We start from the raw sequence: 21,014 nt of genomic DNA, 5'->3' as shown, positions 1-21,014 counted from the left end.
TGTGGATTTAGCAAAGATTCTGAGCGGAGTGCCTCCTTAGATTTCTCACTCTGAAATGCCTTGCTTCTCCAAAGTCCTGAATCTGACAAGGAGTAGTGCATTTCAGTGAAAAATCCAGGGATTTCTAGTATTGTTTCCCAAAACTCAACCCATCCAAACTATGAAGACTTTGAGAACCAGCAAATGCAAAATTAGTTTGAAGATTTTATCTCTTAAACTAATGCTTCCAGGTCCAGCAGGGAAAGAAAAGAACTAATTGGTGGAATGATGTAAAGGAATTTGAGATTCTAAAAATCCTATCTTACTCACTAGTTCAAATGATACCTAAAAGCAAAAAACGAAATACCCATTTGGTATTCTCAAGAAAACAGGTTACACTGCTAGAGAACTAAGCTTTCTCCTTTGCAAAATACTTTTTTTAAATGATGCTTCATTACTTGGGGGAAAATGGAGAAAGTGAGATAAGATTTTCTTATTGCTTTGATGAAAGTCTTTAGAGTATACCTATTATTTGCTGGATTTAACATACTATCTAAGATTACATTATAAAATAGCTATTCTGTTTCACCTATTTGAAGATCTATTAACCTAAGTTTTCCTTTAGAATTTGAAAGCATGACATATAAAATATTTTCAAATGTTTTCTGAAACGTAGTTGCACTGCTTCTGTGAATAATCGGTTATTTGGAAATTGGTCCAAAACTTCCTAGCGGCCTGTTTTAATTGATCCTAATCTTTCCAATGACAGGTAAAGGTTTTCATTTCCTTTTAAAGATTTTTTTCTGTATCAATTTTATTCTCTATTAGGCTATTATTATCATCTCAGATAGCAGCAATGTGGAAGGCTTCTTGAATCTGAAGAACTCTCCTAGGATTCTTTTTTATATTTTTTCCTTTCTTGAATTCTTTTCCTGTAACAATTTCCCCCAAAGCAATTACTCCAGCAGAGTGCAAAGCGCCGGCGTCTTTACTTTTCAACCGACCCGACCAAAGTGAGGAATTTTACCCCCAACCCCAGCCCTGGGTCCCTTTTCCGCTTATAAATATTTCTACCACCTGCCAGCTCCACCAAAAGCGCGACGGCTCCTGCTCCCCCAGATGCCCCCCCACCCCACCCCGTCCCTCTCTCCTGTACTCTAAAAGACCCAGCCCGCTTCCACCCGCTGCCTTTGCCTTCCCCAGTTTGTTTATCAAAAATCTGGACGGGAGGGGACGAGAGGCTGGGGTAGGGGAGGACTTGCTCTTTGTTTACATTAAACAAATGACAGGCAAAGAGCTCAAGCAAAATCTTCCTTGACCTCGTTCTCGCTCCTCCCTAATTTCAACGAGAGAGAGAGAGAGAGAGAGAGAGAGAGAGAGAGAGAGAGAGAGAGAGAGAGAGAGAGAGAGAGAGAGAGAGAATGAATGAGAGAATATATTGTAGCCAAAGAGAACGCGTCGGGGCGGGAGGGAGCCGAGAAGCGGCTTTGGCTTGTATAGAGCCGGGACTCGGGAGCGCGGCCGATTTCCGCTCCTATTGTGAGGCGGGGCCGGGGGGCGGCGGTGAATGCGGGCTCGGCCGAGCGGCCCGCGGCGCTGTCAGGCGGCTCAGCGTAATCAGGGCTAATGACGGCGGCCGGGCGCTCGGCGGGACAAAGCGCCGGGCCGCAGGGTTTTGTCGGCCTGAAAGGCTAATAGGTTTGCCTGGGGGCTGCGGGGGTTGGGGGGGGGGGCGGTGTCGGGGCGGCGGCGGCGGCGGCCGGGGGAGAAGGAGTCATTGTCCGCGCCCCGGCCCGGGCGCCCGGGCGCGTCGCTGCGCCGCGCGGCCGCCTCCCACCCGGCGCGGCCGCGGCGGGGAGGCCCCCTGCAGGCCTGCTGGGAAAAGGCGGCGGCGGGCGCGTGGGGCCCCCTCGGGGAGGCCAGCCCCGAGCCAGGACGTGGGCCCGGAAATTGTTTCTCCCGGAGGAGACCTCCAGAGTGGGCCCCCGGGACGCTGGGGCGTCCCTCCGGAGTCCAAATCACAACGAGGAGAGGATGGGGATCCCTCCCCCCCAGTCCTACACAACGCGCACACCCCACTTTTGGCGCCCAGGAAATTCAAAAACCTGTAGACCTTGAGCCACTCCTGTTGTTGACGGCCTACTGCCCCAGATAACTCGAGGAGAAGAGCTTCACGGGGGAAAAAAAATCTTTTTCTTTTAAAGGGAGGGAGAGTGGGGCGCGAGAGTTTGGGAAACCTAAGCGCGCCGGCCCTCGGGGTGCGGATGGCGCGGCGCCGCGCGGGTCTGGACCTGCCCGCCCCGTCGTGCCCGGCTTGGCACCTGGGTCCCGCCGGGCCGGAGATCCGCAGTAGTCGAGGGAGTCTCCCCCGCAGGGACCAGGACACCAGACTCGGGAGGGGCGCGATCTGCGATGAGTCCGTGGTGGCGGCGGGGGCCCCTGCGCGCCGCGCGGATCCGTTGGGCTGGACGGTCCCGGGACTCGCCCTGAGAGCGGCGTCCTGGGGACCAAAGAAAGGCCGGTTGTGAACCCACAAAATTCAATCCCGCCGCAGTCCTACGTCGGCCCCAGCTTTCGGAAACTTTGCGGGGTCCGGGTTTCAACCCCACCCCCACCCCCCGCAGGCGAGATTCGCAGATCGCGGTGAGGATTTCTGTTTCCAGACTTCTCTAGGGGGAACAAATGGGGCTTCTTGGCATTTCCCCCCGCCCCCCCCCCCCCCCCCCCCCGCCTCCGGGTTTGGAGACAGCGGGGCAGGAGGGCGATCCCAGGGAGAAACGGGCTGTTTCACTGAGCCTCGGCGGCTGGACCCGCTTTTCCTACCCGACTCGGTCGCTTTCTCTGCCCCTGCGTACCGCCCTGACTTCCACTGCTAACCTGCCGACCCACCAAGCCGACCCCACCTCGGGAGTCTTATCCCCCCACCCCTTGAAATGTTTCCACCTTACCTTAGCTGACAGTTTGTTTAAATTTTTATACTACATTTGTGCATTTATTTGTCTAATATGTTTGACAACGCCCTGCTAGAATGTAAGCTCTTTAAGGGCAAGGACCTAATCTTATTCTTTATATTCCCAGAGCCTAGCCTAAATTAGTAGGTGCTCAATAAATATTTTGAAAAATGAAGCCTGTCTTGTTTGGCGGGGCGGCTGCTGGCTCTGAGCTCGGTTGAACTGCGAAAATGGCTATGATGATTGGCTGGACTCAAAATTCACTGAAATACTACCAACTCAGAGGAGCGGTTTTTATCTACAGATTCTCTAGGATGATTCTCTAGTATTGTTTATTCAGAATCCTGAGGTTTGTGCTCATGACACCTCTCTCTCTCTCTCTCTCTCTCTCTCTCTCCCCTCCCCCCTTCCCTCCTTCCCTCTCCCTAACTACAAATGAAAAATAACCATAAATTCAGATAAACTGCCACCCTACCCTTATGCTAACTCAGGCAAAGTCACAGCTTTCATTAAAATCTTAAATCACGAACCCGGGTGAAAATCTACTGACTGGGGCTGGAGCAATGGTACAGCAGGTAAGGCTCAGGCACAACCAGGAGTGATTTCTGCATGCAGATCCAGGAATAACCCTTGAGCATCGCTGGGTATGGCACAAATTTTTTAAAAAATCAAAAAAGGAGAGAAAGAAAGAAAATCTAATAAACTCATCTCAATTTTAAAATTTAATGGACAGAAACAAGTGAACTGTAATTTTTAATTCTGATTAAAAATACACATAAAGCTGCTTCATGGAAAGTCATTTTAAACTGGCATGGTCAGCCTGCAACATAAAATGTTAATTTTCTGCTGAAGAGATTGGTTTTGAATCTTCTAGCTTGGAATGAAATATCTAAGTTTAGGTAAGACGTATTAATATGGTGCAAGAACATTAGTTGGTAAACTACTTTTGAATACATTTTAAACATTTCCAACTATTTAAATTTCCTTTGAAAAATTTGTACATTTGAATTTAGCACTATGTAAAACTTTTTTTTGTTACTTGACTTTCCAGAAATTCAAAACATGCATTTCACTAAAGATCTACGAGTGCTAAAGCAATAGTACAGAGTGTAAGTTACTTGCCTCGCTGGCAGCCAAACACGGTACAATCCCTGCGTCACATGATAATTCTCTGAGCACCTCTAGGCATGATCCCTACGTGCAGAGAAAAGCTATGGACAAAAACAAACAAAAACCAAAAAGATGTGCAATTGTGACTTTCAGCTGGAATTACCAATTTAAAACACAAGCAAATAGAAAATGAAGACTACATCTTCCCCCCCTCCCAGGTCTTTTTTATTTACATTTTTATTAGTGAAACAGCATGAGGTATAGTTGTAAACTTACAAATTTTTGTGCTTGGGTTTCAATTATACAATGATCAAATACCCATCCCTCTACCAGTGACCATTTTCCACCACCACGGGTCCCAATATCCCTCCCACTCCCTATTCCCCCCATCCCACCCTGCCTCTGTGGCAGGGCATTCCCTTTTGTTCTCTCTCTCCTTTTGGGTGCTGTGGTTTGCAAAAGAGGCATTGAGTGGCAATCATGTTTGGTCTATAGAAAGACTACATCTTAAACAGCATGTAGCAGTGGACCGTTATGTGATGTGGGATGAGACATTGCTTGAAATAACTAACCACAGAATTTGGGCCAGTCACTCTCAACTTTCTGAACCTTAGTTTTTACATCTGTAAAGTGGAGCTGATACCATCCAGTGATACTGTAAGTGTCTGGAATAACATATACAATACATATTATTTTAGATACATAGGTAGCATCCAGCACAGATCTTTACCTTTACCTTCCCTTTCCCTATTTTTTTCCTGATTAAATATTGGAGCAAAGAAATAAGCTATATACTTCTCCCTGAAAATTGTTTTAAAATAGATATCACATATTTAGAAAAGAATTGAATTCAATGATTCAAAGCTGTCCTTAGTATTAGAAGCATCTTAGCTTAGGGCAGCAGGTAGAGGTAGAGCACCAGGCAGACCTGGGTTTGATCCCAGGCAACCCATAGGATTGCCTGAGCACTGCTAAGAGTGATTCCTCAGTGCAGAGCCAAATAAACCCCTGATTATCTCTGAGTGTGCTCCCCCCCACAAAAAAAGAAAAAGAAACATCTTAGCTCTGCCCCCTCAAACACACCTCAGACACACATAGAGAACCCAATCTTAGTTTTCTGAAGTTAAGGATGGTCTTGTGCTAGCACATCATTCTATCCTAGGCTTTTACCTTGTCTGGAGCTCTTTGTTTTCTCTGAGAAGTTCTCCAGAGATCCTGGCTCTCCCAGCAAGTCAGGATAACTCCAAGTGTAAAGTATGTTCACTAAAAAGAATATAACTTCTTTTTTTTTTCTTTTTTTTTTCTTTTTTTTTTCTTTTTTTACAGTTGTAGATTTACAAGGGAATATAACTTCTTGGAGAAAATGCAAGATTCAAGGGCCCAAGAATTAGAACATAAGGCAAGGTTCTTGCCTTTCCTGAAAATGCAAATTAACCCAGTTCAAATCCCTAGCACTCCAAGCACTGCCAGGGGTCATCCCTGAGCACAGAGTTAGGAATAACCCCTGAGCACCATAGGCGGTGGCCCCAAAACCAAAAAGAAAAAAAGAGGAGCCAGAGTAATAGTACAGCAGGTAGGGCATTTGCCTTGCACACCGCTGACCTGAATTTGATCCCTGGCATCTCATATGGTCTCCCAAAGTCCACCAGGAGTGGTTCCTGAGTGCAAACCCAGGAATAACCCCTGAACATCTCAAGATGTAACCCAAAAAAGCCAAGAGAGAGGGAGATGCACAGTCACACAGACAGATAGACAGACAGACAGACAGACAAAAGGTAAGGCCCATATTTTGAAAGGGAAGCAGAGATCCCACTTTCTTCCTTACATTGTGTAACTCTATAGCTACTAATCAAGTCCTTTCACCTGCACCATCTCACTTCCTATAAGAACCCTGTGAGATAAATTGTGCAGATATGGTGATTCCCACCTTCTAGATAAGAAAACATGACTAACACCTGGAGATGGTGTTGAAAACTTGTAAATTGTTATGTATGAAACTCTATCAGCAATACTGTGAACCACAGTGCAAATACACACACACACACACACACACACACACACACACTCACAGGCACCTCTTGTAGTGGTAGACTGATAGGTGGAGACAATGTGTGGGACAGGGTGCGGGGGGACGTTCGTGGAGGGAAGTGGACACTGGAGAAGGCAGTGGTATTGAAACACTATGCCTAAAACCCAATCATGAATAACATAATTTCACAGCCACTAAATTTTTTAAAAAAGAAAAATAACTTGTTCAAAATCACAACTAGAGAAGTATCCAGATTTTCTAGGCAGGGTATCCACTTCTCAGAATAAATATATCCACTTTTTAGGATAAATGATGCAAAATCATGAGTACAAAATTGGGCATAATAAAATAAATAAGAACAAGAATGGAGAGATAGTACAAAGACTAAGGTGCTTGTTTGGTGAGAATCCCAGGCTCCAATATGATCCCTGGAGCACCACCAGGAATGGCATGAGCACAGACCCAAACTTTGCCTTGAGCACCTCCAGGTGTGGTCCCAAAAACTGAAAGAGAAAAAAAAGTTTTGGTTTTTTTTTTTGGCTTTCTATGGGTTACATCCTGTGATGCACAGGTGTTACTCCTGGCTCTGCACTCAGGAATTACTCCTGGCAGTGCTCAGGGGACCATAGCGGATGCCGGGAATCGAACCCGGGTCAGCTGCCACTGTGCTATCTCTCCAGCCACCCCCCAAAGTTTTAAACAGGCAAAAATAAAAAGCATTACAAAGATAGCAACAAAAATAATTTTAACTCTCTTATGTACTCCATATTTTCCTTACATTTTTTGCAAAGTGTGTTTTTGCTTCTTTTTTGAGAACTTTATACCATAATCTTGAATATAAAAATGATTACATTCATCCTCTAGCATAATTTTAATCACGATCACGATCACGACCATCCTGTTGTTCGTCGATTGCCTCGAGCAGGCTCCAGTAATGTCTCCTTCGTCCTAGTCCTGAGATTTTTTTTTTTAAAGTGCCATATTCAAGGCTCTTTCAGGGTTAGGAGAATGAGACCCATCATTGTTACTGGTACTTGGCATATTGGGTATACCACGGGGAGTTTGCCAGACTCTGCCGTGTGGGCAGGTTACATTCGGTAGCCTGCCAGTTTGTCCAAAGTAGGTATGAGATGATAAGATGTCAGTAGCTCAGTCGGTAGAGCATGAGACTCTTAATCTCAGGGTCGTGGGTTCGTACCCCCACATTGGCCAATGCCATGATATCTGTTATTACTAAAATTTTGCTGTTCTTTTGTTTTTTGTTTTAGTGAATAAAATCTGGATTCTCCCTCTCTAACTCCTGCCTGCCTGCCCAAGCAAACCGTTTGACAGGAAAAATCAGGTGATGGATTTTTCTGGGATACCATTTTTTCAATTCTCTTTTACCATACCAAATCCTCGACACTCATCATACATAGTTTTTCCCAATCTCAGGAAAAAAGATTTTTTTAATTGTAGCAATAAACTTATTAATTTTCTGCACATCATGGTATTTTACAAGTTTCATAGAATAATAAAACAAACACTTTGCATTCTTTAGTACTGTATAATTTTTCATTGTTACGGTTACTCTAGTTTTTCTATCTCAGGTACACTTTTCTGCATGTGGATATTATAATAGTTGACATCATTATAAAGACGTTCTAATTTTTTCTCTTTTTCGTTAGGTAACATCATCTCAAAAAAGTGCACATGATTTTAAGTTAAGGGGTACAATGTTATCATTACATAACTATTTTTTTATTAGTGAGACACCATGAGATACAGTTGTAGACTTACAAATTTTTGTGCTTGTGTTTCAATTATACAGTGATCAAATACCCATCCCTCCACCAGTGCCCATTTCCCACCACCATGGATCCCCGTATCCCTCCCACCCCTCATCCCCCTCATCCCTCTCAAAGATTTTAAAAGCAGCATAATTGATTGTTTTCATGGCAGTTTAGCATATGCAACACTCTTGTATTCAACACTTTGCAGAATTCCTGTGATAAACCTTGCTCATAATAATAACATCAGGACAGTGGTAGAGGGTCTCTGGTACTTTTGTGATGGTGGAGTGCAATCAGAGTCCACCGAAGTATAACATGAAGATGAATGTCAACCATGATACCTCAATAAAATAAAGCAAAACGCAACTTACAATAAAAAATCTTCATTCAAAATTAGTATGAGAGCATGCCATGTGTGTTCATGCAAGTTTAATTAAGAAATTAATTAAATTAAAATTATAATTTATATTTATAATTTTATAAATTATAAAATAAAATATAATTAAATTAAAAAATTAAGAAATTGGTTCTTATTGAACAATCTCTAATGATAACAAAAATTGTAATTTAAATTTATAGTTGTAAATATTTTGTTATCATGGTGAGGTTTCTGTGTCCTATGCTATACTCTACATTTCAAAATCATTCTGAATGTGAGCAAAACCTAATATGATTTACCATGCCTCAAAGTTTGTGTGGAAGTCCACATTTACTCACCAATGCTCTTTTCAAGAAATCTCATGAACAAAGGTCACAAGTTCGTTTCATATATGACCAATATCCAACATTACATAGATTGTCAACTAAAAAGTTTTTTTTCCTGTTTTTGGCTCACATCTGGTGAACAGAGCTATTGAACCCGGATTTCCCATAATTGCAAATGCCCTTACCTGCTGGATTTTGTCTCCATCCACTGAAACGTATTTTTACTGCTCAGTATGATTTTTGGGTCCGTAACTTCTGCTTGCCATATGCCATAATACTCAGCAGCAGCCAGATGAAAGATCCCAGTGAAATAAGCCAGAGAAACAAGCTGCAGAAGAGTATCTAGAGACAGATTTAGTTGCCAATAAGGTCCTGTGAAGATTGCCCCAAGCTGCTTTGTGATCATAATGACAATCTCCAGTGGGAGAATTTTGTTTGGTTGATTTGGGGCCAGATGCCTCTGTACTCAGGGCTACTCCTGGCTCTGTGCTCAGGGATCACTCCTGGCTGGACTCAGTGGACTGTAGGGATGGCAGGGGCTAAACCTGCACTGTCCTCACACATGGCAAGTGCTGTACCCATGTACTCTCTCTCCAGTCTTGTTCCACTACAGTAACTAAATAGACACATAGGATGTGCTTGTGATAGCCACCCCACAGCCCTGACCAGTCAGATAACTCGGACTAAGTTCATATCCTGGGTAGACCAACGACCACCTGGGTTGACCTAGGGGCACAGCTGAAGATGTAATTACATGTTTTCAGTTGATTTAAAATCTGTAAAAGCGCCTGCCAAAGAGGCAGGCAAGGGACGGGGGTTCAGGGGTGGGGTGATGGGAGAGAACCTGGGGATATTGGTGTTGGGAAATGTACACTGGTCGAGGGATCAGTGTTGGAATACTGTCCGACTGATATTCAATCATGAATGGCTTTGAAATGCTCTAAAAAAAGTTACTCACCTGCCCCCCCCCCGAAAAAAAAAGCAACAATGTGTAGAATGAAGTGGAGATGGAGTGAGAGGTTAGGTCTGGGCAACTCATCCATCCTTGGAAATTGGAAACTCAGAGGCCTGAGTGAGCCTGGGAGAATGTCCATGTGACTCCAAGCCAGGCAGAGAAACTGAGGGAGGACAGGATCTGGGGTCTCCTCTCCGGACCGAGGGAGGGGGCAGCACCAGGCGCCCAGGGCCTTGCATGCACAGACTCCGGGCGCTGAAACCACACTCTCAGCAACGTGTGCCCCGCGCAGTCCCCAGCAGACCCCTCACGGATTCGATCAGGTGGCAACCCACCCTCCACAGCACAAGTCCCAGGCTCAGGAGAGCCCTGAAGGGGCTGGGCAATGGGGCCTCAGCGCTCTGCCCTTGCACGTGGTCCCTGAGCCCTGTGTGGGTGGTGGAAAAGCTGCTACATTGTTTCCGCTGTGACGTGGGCCAGGCAACGTCACAATCACCTCCCAGTATATCCTGACCGCGCAGAGGCCAGGAGTCAGAAGCCTGGTTTCAGCCCAGATTCCAGCACGGTCCTCTGCACTTTCTGGGACCGTGGCCTGGAAACATGGGCAACGTTCTGAGTCGAATTCGGCTCCTGCTGAGCCATCGCCGACGTCCCCCAGTGGGTCGTCCGGGGCCAATTCCTGTCTCCAGAAACCCCGCTGCTCGCCCTGGCCGGGGCCACCCCGGGGCTCCTGCACCTGCCGACCAACCGCACCAGCCGCGGAGGCCCCCGCCCGCATCCTTCACCATCACGCCCAGGAGGCCCTGTCCCCTGCCGCAGACCAACAACTCCCGGGTGGGGATTCTCTCATCATACGGGGCCAGTCGGAAGAAGATGGTCCTCAGTGCCTTCAGGCCAGCGACATGCGGGTATGGGAGCAATGTCAAGATCGCGGCTGCGGGGCCCAACTTCGACATCCTGTGCGTCCCATCCGTTCAGATCATGAAACCGACAAAACTCCCACAATCTGCCAAAGCAGAGACGATCCAAGACCACCCCCCCAAGAGGGCAGGAAACCGGGAAGAGGGTGCAGAGACGCGCCAGGACGACTACGAGGGCACCCACAGCGCCAAGGCCCTTTGGACCAGCGGCCTGCAGTCCAGTGGCACCGGCCCCACGTGCTCCCGCCCCCGGCCTCTCCACCTCCAGGCCTTACCAGCAGAAGCAGAGCCAGCCTCGGCTGCATCTCCCGAGCCCTCTGCCCCGCCGCGGGGTGCACATGTCCAGCCTCCTGGAGAGCCTCCGGCCTGCGCGTCGGTGGGGTCCGTGCCCCGCTGCTCACAGCCAGGGACGTCAGCAGCAGGAGAGCAGCCTGCAGACGCCCGGCGCAGCCCTGCCGGTCCACCAACAAGAACCAACGTGGCCGAGAAGAAGCCTCCAGAGCCTGCACCGGGGAGTGCTGCTCCGCAATGTGAAGGCAAGAGGGCCTGCAAAAGGAAACACCCTATGCCAGAGGCACCACAGCTGCCTCCTCCCCAACTGCCCCGGCAGTGGGGCCGCGGTGAGTTTCCCCCTCCTCCCAAACTCCCCTGTGTACTCAACAAAAAGTTCCAGGCAGCCAACCACAGTGAGTGTTCCAAGAGACTGCGGCACAAAAGGGCCATCCCATCTTTCAGGGCCGGTCGGAAGAAGCTAGCCCTGAGTGCCTTCAGGTCAGCGACATGCGGGGACCGGAGCAATGTCAAGATCGCGGCTGCGGGGCGCAACTTCGACACCCTGAGCGTCCCATCCGTTCAGATCATGGAACCGATAAAACCCGCACCATGGGCAAAAGCTGAGATCATCCAAGACCACCCCCCCCCAAAAGGGCAGGACACGGGGATGTGGGTGCAGAGACGCGACAGGAGGACGACGAGGGCACCCGCAGCGCCAAGGCCCTTTGTACCAGCGGCCTGCAGTCCAGTGGCACCGGCCCCACGTGCTCCCGCCCCGGCCTCTCCACCTCCAGGCCTTGCCAGCAGAAGCAGAGCCAGCCTCGGCGGCATCTCCCGAGCCCTCTGCCCCGCCCCGGGGTGCACATGTCCAGCCTCCTGGAGAGCCTCCGGCCTGTGCTTCGGTGGGGTCCGTGCCCTGCTGCTCACTGCCACGGATGTCAGCAGCAGGAGAGCAGCCTGCAGACGCCCGGCGCAGCCCTGCCGGTCCACCAACAATAACCAACGTGGCCGAGAAGAAGCCTCCAGAGCCTGCACCGGGGAGTGCTGCTCCGCAATGTGAAGGCAAGAGGGCCTGCAAAAGGAAACACCCTATGCCAGAGGTACCACAGCTGCCTCCTCCCCAACTGCCCCGGCAGTGGGGCCGCGGTGAGTTTCCCCCTCCTCCCAAACTCCCCTGTGTACTCAACAAAAAGTTCCAGGCAGCCAACCACAGTGAGTGTTCCAAGAGACTGCGGCACAAAAGGGCCATCCCATCTTTCAGGGCCGGTCGGAAGAAGCTAGCCCTGAGTGCCTTCAGGTCAGCGACATGCGGGGACCGGAGCTCAACCTCTCTGTCTGATATGGCGATGGACATAGATACAACAATTCCCACTCAGTCCCCTGGAAATGTCCTGTATTCACCTGGGTGGAGAGTTTAGAAGCCACATGCCTCTTTGCCAAGCAAGAAGTGTAGCCCAGAAACAACATGCAGAATTACCATCTGATGCAACCCGTTCTGAGAAAAACTTATCCATGGTCTTCGCCGGTATTTTGAACTATCTGCCGGAAGCATCAGTGTACATACAAACTACAATTCCCAATCAGTCCCATCAAACTGTCCGGTACTCATCTGGGATGAGCGTTAGTAGACACACAGCAACTTTTTGATAGCAACCGAAATTCAGCTCCAACAGAGTGTACAAAACTTGCATCAGTCCAAGATCATCTATGCAGAGTACTGTCATCACTAATTCGGGGGAAGACCCAGAGAATACCTAGCACTGGAGACCGAAGTGCATCGTCTGCTGCTGCTAGTAAGAAAACATCTGTATTCATAGAGCCCTCAATCCCAATGAGTGGTAGAAACATCGGGAACAACCTACCCTCTTCAGACCATACTCATCCATGGTCACACAGTTCACTACGGTAAAGAAAGAACAAGGCAACTCTTACTGATCAGGGAGCCAGTCTATCCTTTAGTTTAACAGATGCTGTTTAAAGAAACAGAAGTCCTTCTGACAATGGAAGAACTTCAAGAAACACCTTCATTTGGAACAGCACCAGTTGGAACATCACTTGTCTGTTCTGTGCACACTTTCCACCGTGTTTCCCCTGTCTCCCTTCTTCCCCCAACTGCCTTTACCTTTCCATCTGTCCCCTGTACCGTGGAACCCTATTCTTCCTGTCCCACTGTTCCCACATGTCACCCTTTTCCCATCCTCTGTCCCATTGCCTCACCTTTTCCAGCTGCTGTGCACGACCTAAAATTGTGTGATCAATCAAAGGTCCCAGGAACCAACAGGCAAAAGGGAAGTGATTAGACGAAGATGAATGACAAGCACTACTTTAAGAACCATCTTTCAACATATCTGTTTGTGTTCATCTTTGATTATGGGATAGGCAACTCAAAAGTCAAAAGCAGTCCAAACTATTTGAAAGATTGAAGATCCAGGAATGCCCAGTTTCACTGGTGCCACTGAGGACCACCAGGATCAAGAAAACCACCTAACCATCTACGTTTGTAAGACTCACTGCAACAAATGAGAAACGTGCCATTGACTGGATCAGAGAACTTGGGACTCACCTAACCATGCAGAGGGGGGCAGACAAGTATGAAAATTAGACAGAGCTGACAGTGGGACATACAATGGATATTCCATGATTAGGTGAGCCCCAGGTTCTCTGATGCAGTCAAGGACACGTTTCTTATTTGTTGTGGTGACTCTTACAAGTGTAGGTGGTTAGGTGGTTTTCTTGATCCTGTTGGTCCTCAGTGGCACCAATGAAACTGGGCATTCTGGGATCTTCAATCTTGCAAATAGTTTTGTAATGTTTTTGACTTTTGAGTTGCCTATCCCCTGATCAAAGATGGACACAAACAGATGTGGACAGTGCTACAGAACCTGGCTCCGTTCCCAACATTTGAGGACCTCAACATACCAACATTCTAGGCAGCAGGTGAGTGCATTGGATGTCATGACACACTGGACTTCAAATATTAGTTCCCTGACTTATAGATTCACCATAGTGATGTATTTTCATTGACTGATGTCTGCAATTTGACGGGCTCAAGCTCTGCAGTGGGCTCCTCTCAGACCATGGGTGGTATTTTTGAAGGTCATTCCCAACATCTCAAGACCTCAAGAGTCTGACATTCTAGCCAGCAAGTGAGTGCATTGGATGTCATGGAGCACTGGACTTCAAGTATCAGTAAACTGACTTATAGATTCACCAGAGTGATGTATTTTCATGGACTGATGTCTGCAATTTGACGGGCTCAAGCTCTGCAGTGGGCTCCTCTCAGACCATGGGTGGTATTTTTGAAGGTCATTCCCAATATCTCAAGACCTCAAGAGTTCGACATTCTCGCCAACAAGTGAGTGCATTGGATGTCATGGAGCACTGGACTTAAAGTATCAGTAAACTGACTTATAGATTCTACTACTTATATTGCTTGGCTTTTATTCTTCCCTACCCATTTTCTCAATTTTTGTCCCTAATTGATTTCTGTGCATTTATGTCTTAGATGCACTTGAATAAAAACTCATTCTTATTAACATCTCTCTGCTCATGTGTCTTTACTCGTCAACTTAGCTGTCTTGGAGATACTGACATTCACATGGTAATATGTTGGACCAAAGTAAACTGCAAAATTGTTGTTCCAGTGCTTAGGCCATGAAAGTAATCATGCATTCTGACTGCATGGCTGACTCCTGATTCCTGTAGAGGATCTAAGGAGTTTGTCAGCTGAGGAGGAAGATGATAAGGAGGAAGAGTTTGGGTGACTCTCCCCTCTATGTTTCTCTCGTCTCTCCTACCACTCTAACCTCACTTGAAACTAGTTTGGCCCCTGATATGCACAGGAAATCAAGTTTTGAAAAACATTTTTAATGTTGTTTTGGGTTTTTATGCATGCTCTTGTGTTGTGGTACCAGGAATCAAACCCAGGATGTCACAAATATGAAGCATGTGATATACCACTGAGCCATATCCCTGGTTCTTGTGGCTTTTAACTTATTCATACGTCTGCATTGTCACTTTCTTGCTTCATTCAGAGAAAATGGATTTGACACTGGGTTTTACATCTGGAGTAACAAGAACATTTTTATATCTTCTCTGTAAGTTTTCAAAATTTAACTATGCTTAAAAGTTATGTTGCCACAATTGTGCCAGAGAGATAGTACAACAGGTAGGGTACTTGCCTTTCAGATTGGCTGACCAGGATTGATCATTGGCACCACTTATGTTTTTCGGAGCCTGTCAAGCATGATCCCTATGTACAGCCAGGAGGAAACCTTTCTATTTCCACCTTTCCTCTATTCCTTTCCTTCTCCTCCCTTTCCCTCCCCTTGTGCCCATCTCCTCCCCTTTCCTCTCCCTTCCCTTTTCTTCTCTTTACCCCCCCCTCCACCTTCCTTCCCACTTTTCTCTCTTCCCCTCTCTTCACTCCTTCCCTCCTTTCCCCCTCTCCTCTTCCCTCTCTCCTCTTCCATCCTCCTCTCTCCCTCCCTGCCTCCTTCCCTCCTTGTTTTCTTTCTAGACCACATTCAAGGTACTCAAGGCCCCTCCAAACCCAGCGTCTGGAGTGGGGGTGGAACACCTGGGGTTGCTCTGTGGACCATGTGATGTCAGGGGCTAAAACCTGGCTTTCCACGTGCAACGCATTATGATCACATTCATGATGATCCAATTAATTAAGCATGTGTAGCCTCTGGTGTTCAACACATAAAACAAGGAACATTGACTGTTATTTCTTATTTGATCAACTTGACATCTAACGTCAGGGTTTTTCCTCCACATGTGGGTGCTTCCATAGTTTTCATTTTTTCTTTCCCTTGTCCAATTGGCCATTGGTATGTAGCTGGAGTCCAACCTAAGTTCTTCTTGGATTACTTGGAAAACAACCTGCATGTGAAGCAGACTAAGAGAGCAGAAGAAAGAGGCAGGTAATCAAATTAGTGGATAACAAGTACACAATGGTAGTTACTTTGGTTTTTGTTTTGGGCAATCTCAAGATGTTTTCCTTCAAATGCAAAGTTTCATACAGACTTTTCCCGGAAATACATGCAGTGCCAGTAATACAATACCTACATCAAAGCTCTAGCCTTGGAGCAGAGTCTGGAAAGCACATACCTTGAGACAGATATAAAAAGTGTCTGCCCAGACCCAGCATCTGGCTCAAATGCATGGTCAGATCTGGCATGGGGTGGAGGGGCCTATGGTGAGTGCCTGTCCACTCCAGAGAGAGTGCAATATTTGGGGACCTACTGGACTTGTACTTGGCACTTTAGAGTTGTGGTCATGGTGTGGTGATTCAGTGCTGGGGATTAAATTTAGGTCTTGGATCTTGCATGTCAGGCATAGAGCACTGAAGTCACATCCCTAGCCATCGTGCATTCCTTTGATAGCCTTCCTCAGTACATGTCTGCTTTTGTCTATGCGGCTTATTTTTATTTTATTTAATTAACTTATTTATTTATTTTGCTTTTTTTGGTCACACCCAGCGATGCTCAGGGGTTACTCCTGGCTCTACACTCAGGAATTACTCCTGGCGGTGCTCAGGGGACCATATGGGATCCTGGGATTTGAACCTGGGTTGACCGCGTGCAAGGCAAATACCCTCCCTGCTATGCTATCGCTCCAGCCCCTATGCTGCTTATTTTTACATCATAATAAGCAACGATAGCAAAGTATCCTGTGTTTTATCCAGAGTTTTCCTCAAGATTTTCAACCAATAGATTGTTTTAACTAAGTCTTAGTCTGAAGAGGATTGTATTTTCATTTTTGAAGCAGTATCACCCCTACTGTCTTTAACTTCAACTGTTTAAAACGATCCTATATTTTAGTTTGGTTTTGATTCAACTGTTATTTCTTCATATTAATTTTATTGCTTATCCTGATAGTTGAGTAATCATTCTTTTTATAACTGCTCATTATTTGTCCAAAGAGATTTTTTTTGGAACCTGCTAATAACGAAAGGCATCTGAGGATCAAGTCGAGAAAACAGATGCTCAGGAGTAAATAGGATTCAGAGTCAATTTATTACCAAGTTACAAAAGAATAGCATTAACTGTTTTCCTGTGTCTATACAAAAAGGGGCATTGGTCTGAAGTAAACTATGCAAGAGGACATAAGGGAAAGAGAGAAGCAATATTTCACTTAGGTAAAGGTAGGGTAAAGGCCCTCCCGTTGATCTTCGATTTGCTCGAGCGGGCCCAGTAACGTCTCCATTGGAGACTTTGTTGTTACTGTGTTTGGCATATCGAATACGTCACGGGGAGCTTGGCAGGCTCTGCCATGCGGGTGAGATACTCTTAGGAGCTTGCCGGGCTCTCCGAGAGGGGCGGAGGAATCGAACTCGGGTCTGCCATGTTGGCCGCGTGTAAGGCAAACACCCTACCGCTGTGCTATCAGAAATACAAAATCAGAGATTTCTGAGGAATTTGACTTTACAAGTCACAAGGGAGGTCAACTAAGGTTCACCAATCAGATGCAGGTAGGGATGCCCCCTATATAACCCTTCCGTAACTGTAATGCAACACTTATGTAACAGCAACTTATAACCAATCAGCTAAATACAAGTAGTGGAAAGCCTGTTAGACTGCATCCAAAATGGTGGTCCATAGAAAGTTTGTTATATTATGATATGCTATCAAAGTCACTCACTTTTGAGACTTGGGGTCGCTCATTTCCAGAAGGCTGCCACTGTGTGGGTGAGCCAGACGAGGGCCCTAGCTCAGGCTAGCCGAGCTAGTCAATAAAGATTCTTTGCTTATTGCATCACAACTTGTCTTCGTGTGATTCCTCTGGGCACTGATAGAGGGATGGGTACTCAATCATTGTATATGATATGGCAAAAGGGTACGCAAAACAAATGTTGAACATTGCTAATCATCAGGGAGATGCAAATCTTTCTCTCTTTCTTTCCTTCTTTTGTTCTTTCCTTCCTTCCTTTCTTCCTTCCTCTTTCTTTCTTTCTTTCTTTCTTCTCCTTAATCCCTCCTCCTCTCCCTCCTTCTCTCCCTCCTTTCTCCTCTTTCTTTCTTTCTTTCTCTCTTTCTCTTTCTTTCTTTCTTTCTTTCTTTCTTTCTTTCTTTCTCCTTCCTCTCTCCTTCTATCTCCCTTCTTTCTTTCTTTCTTTCTTTCTTTCTTTCTTTCTTTCTTTCTTTCTTTCTTTCTTCTACTTAATCCCTCCTTCTCTCCCTCCTTCTCTCTCTCCTTCTCTTTCTTTCTTTCTTTCTTTCTTTCTTTCTTTCTTTCTCTCTCTCTCTCTCTTTCTGTCTTTCTTTCTTTCTCCTTCCTCCCTCCTTCTCTCTCCCTTCCTTCCTTCCTTCCTTCCTTCCTTCCTTCCTTCTTTCCTTCCTTCCTTCCTTCTTTCCTTCTGTTCTTTGTTATTTGCCTTTTCATTTTTGCTTTTGGACCACTCTTGGTAGTGCTCAGGGATCACTCCAGGCTTTTTGCTCAGGTTCACTCCTGGAGGGCATTAGGGGACCATGTGCCATGTCAGGGACCATACGCCGGTCAGCAGCGTGCAAGGTCAACACCCTACCCATTGCACTATTGCTCCAGTTCCTTAAATATATCCACTTTTTAGGATAAATGATGCAAAATCATGAGTACAAAATTGGGCATAATAAAATAAATAAGAACAAGAATGGAGAGATAGTACAAAGACTAAGGTGCTTGTTTGGTGAGAATCCCAGGCTCCAATATGATCCCTGGAGCACCACCAGGAATGGCATGAGCACAGACCCAAACTTTGCCTTGAGCACCTCCAGGTGTGGTCCCAAAAACTGAAAGAGAAAAAAAAGTTTTGTTTTTTTTTTTTTGGCTTTCTATGGGTTACATCCTGTGATGCACAGGTGTTACTCCTGGCTCTGCACTCAGGAATTACTCCTGGCAGTGCTCAGGGGACTATAGCGGATGCCGGGAATCGAACCCGGGTCAGCTGCCACTGTGCTATCTCTCCAGCCACCCCCCAAAGTTTTAAACAGGCAAAAATAAAAAGCATTACAAAGATAGCAACAAAAATAATTTTAACTCTCTTATGTACTCCATATTTTCCTTACATTTTTTGCAAAGTGTGTTTTTGCTTCTTTTTTGAGAACTTTATACCATAATCTTGAATATAAAAATGATTACATTCATCCTCTAGCATAATTTTAATATATTTAAAAATATAATTTAATACCACATGAAATTTTTAGGATTGGTTTCAACCTTGGGATATTATCTATGAGGGCTTTTTTTAATTTATGAGCAATGACATTTAAGGGCACTTTAAGTTTCCCTTCTCGAAGAGTGATTCATCTAAATAACATCAGTGGTGACAATTCTCATTAATCAGTTTATAATCAAGGGCCTTTTACCACCAGGTTATAATATGTAAATGAGCACAGTGGACAGTAAGGAAATTCCTTGCAAGGAGTTGGAGTGATAGTACAATGGGTAGAGTGCTTGCCTTATACATGGTCGACCAGAGTTCTATCCCCGGCATTCCATGCAATCCCCAAAACACCATCAGTAGTAATTCATGAGTGCAGAATCAGTAGTAATCCCCGAGCATCTCCAGGTGTGACTCCCAAAAAACAGTATTCTTCAAGATTCCCATGCACTGACAAAGCAACATGCAGGAGTGACAGCAAACTATAACAAAGATATAATTAAACCCAAATTAACTCTATATTCAACTCAACTTTCCTTTAGTCTCTTGATTACAAAAATGATTATGGTTTCTCCAGTGCTAACTAGCACTTGGGAAATGTGACAGAGAAAAATAGGGCAGGAAGGAGACAGTTGCTTGATTATAGTTTACCTTATTCTGCAAATTGTCAAAAAAAAATGGTTAGCTATAGCCATATTGGGAGGGAAACCTAAGTGTCACTTGCTACAAAGTAATTCTGCCTCTAGAGGCTCAGTGATACTTGATGAGAACAGGCTTTCTGACTCTCAAGTCCAGTGCTCTTACCTGCTCTCTGGTATGAGAGTAACCCCTGAACACAGCAGTGTGTAACCCATACGTTTGATGAAATAAAAAGAGAGCTGGTTTTGGGTACAATTTTAAAATAAAGACACTATCCCTAAAACAGACTACCCCCCTAGTTACCTTTCCTTTAGGGGTTTTCCTCTATGCCTCCTTACAGGTGCTTCATCCCAAATTATCAAAAACCCTTTAGTGTTCTTTACTCTCCCTTTGTCAGATTCTAATCTCAGCTGGAATATATGCAGAGTACATGAGTACACACACACACACACACACACACACACACTCACACACACACACACACCCCAAAATCAGATAAACCAATTCACATCAACACACAAATAGCTGCTAAAAGCTTAATGAATTACCTACAGATGGGGGCCTGGGAGGGTACTTTCTAACTGCTAAGAGATAATCCGTTAATTCAATAACCCCAAATCACTAATGGTAGCAATTCAGACATCACTAGTGGGCTAATAGAAAATAATTTTTGATTGGAAGAAAGCCAGAAACCCTTCAAGTCATTCCATGGCAGTACACGACTGTTTTGGGGATCAAATGTCACCAACATTACTAATAAAATAAAATGGTCAGTTCCCTAGTTTTCCTCAAAATTTTCAATTTCCTTCCTATTATACTACCATCTTTCTTAGATAGCGGTCTATAACTTTTGCCTTGTGCCTTTACTATATATTCACTACTTAATTTCCTACCATCTGGCTTTTACTGGCATAAATTTCATCAAAATGTCTCTTCAAAGATCTTCAGGCCTATCAATCTGTTTTTCCTCAACACTGTTAAGTGTCCTTTTCTTTAAAATTTTCAAATAATTTTTATTTAATTAAAGAACCACAATTTACGAAGTTATTAATAGTTGAGTTTTAGGCATATAATATCTCATCACCAAACCCACTACCAGTGTCAGCTTCCCTCCACCAGTGTTTCTATATTCTATTCCCACCCCACCCCCTAATCCCCACCTCTCACCTTAACAGGCACATTACAAAGTTCTGGTAGTTGCAGCTGTTCTACTGTTTTCAGTGATGCTGAATCTGTGTTTTGGATATATAGCTGTACCGTTCTCCCATATCAACAGTATAACTGAAGCCCCAACTCCTGTTTACCCATTACTTCACTTTCTCTTCTTCTTCTTTTCCCCCTTGATTTCTTCCTGTCCTCCTCTCTAAATTCTGGGGTCAAGGGTGATCTAAGCACACCCCCTCTCCTTTACCACAATACATTTCTTCTTTCAGTTATTCTGTCTGGTATCCCTTTCTTTTAAATGGCCAAAGACTAGCTGAGACAAGTAAGTACCTAAGAGACAAACTTTAAGGAAACACACTGATGAGTTCTGCATG

Source organism: Sorex fumeus, unplaced genomic scaffold (genome assembly GCF_029834395.1).
Source record: "Sorex fumeus unplaced genomic scaffold, SorFum_2.1 ptg000098l, whole genome shotgun sequence".
Taxonomy (NCBI): Eukaryota; Metazoa; Chordata; class Mammalia; order Eulipotyphla; family Soricidae; genus Sorex; species Sorex fumeus.
The sequence above is the reverse complement of the archived record's forward strand: the minus strand, read 5'-3'. Positions refer to the sequence as shown.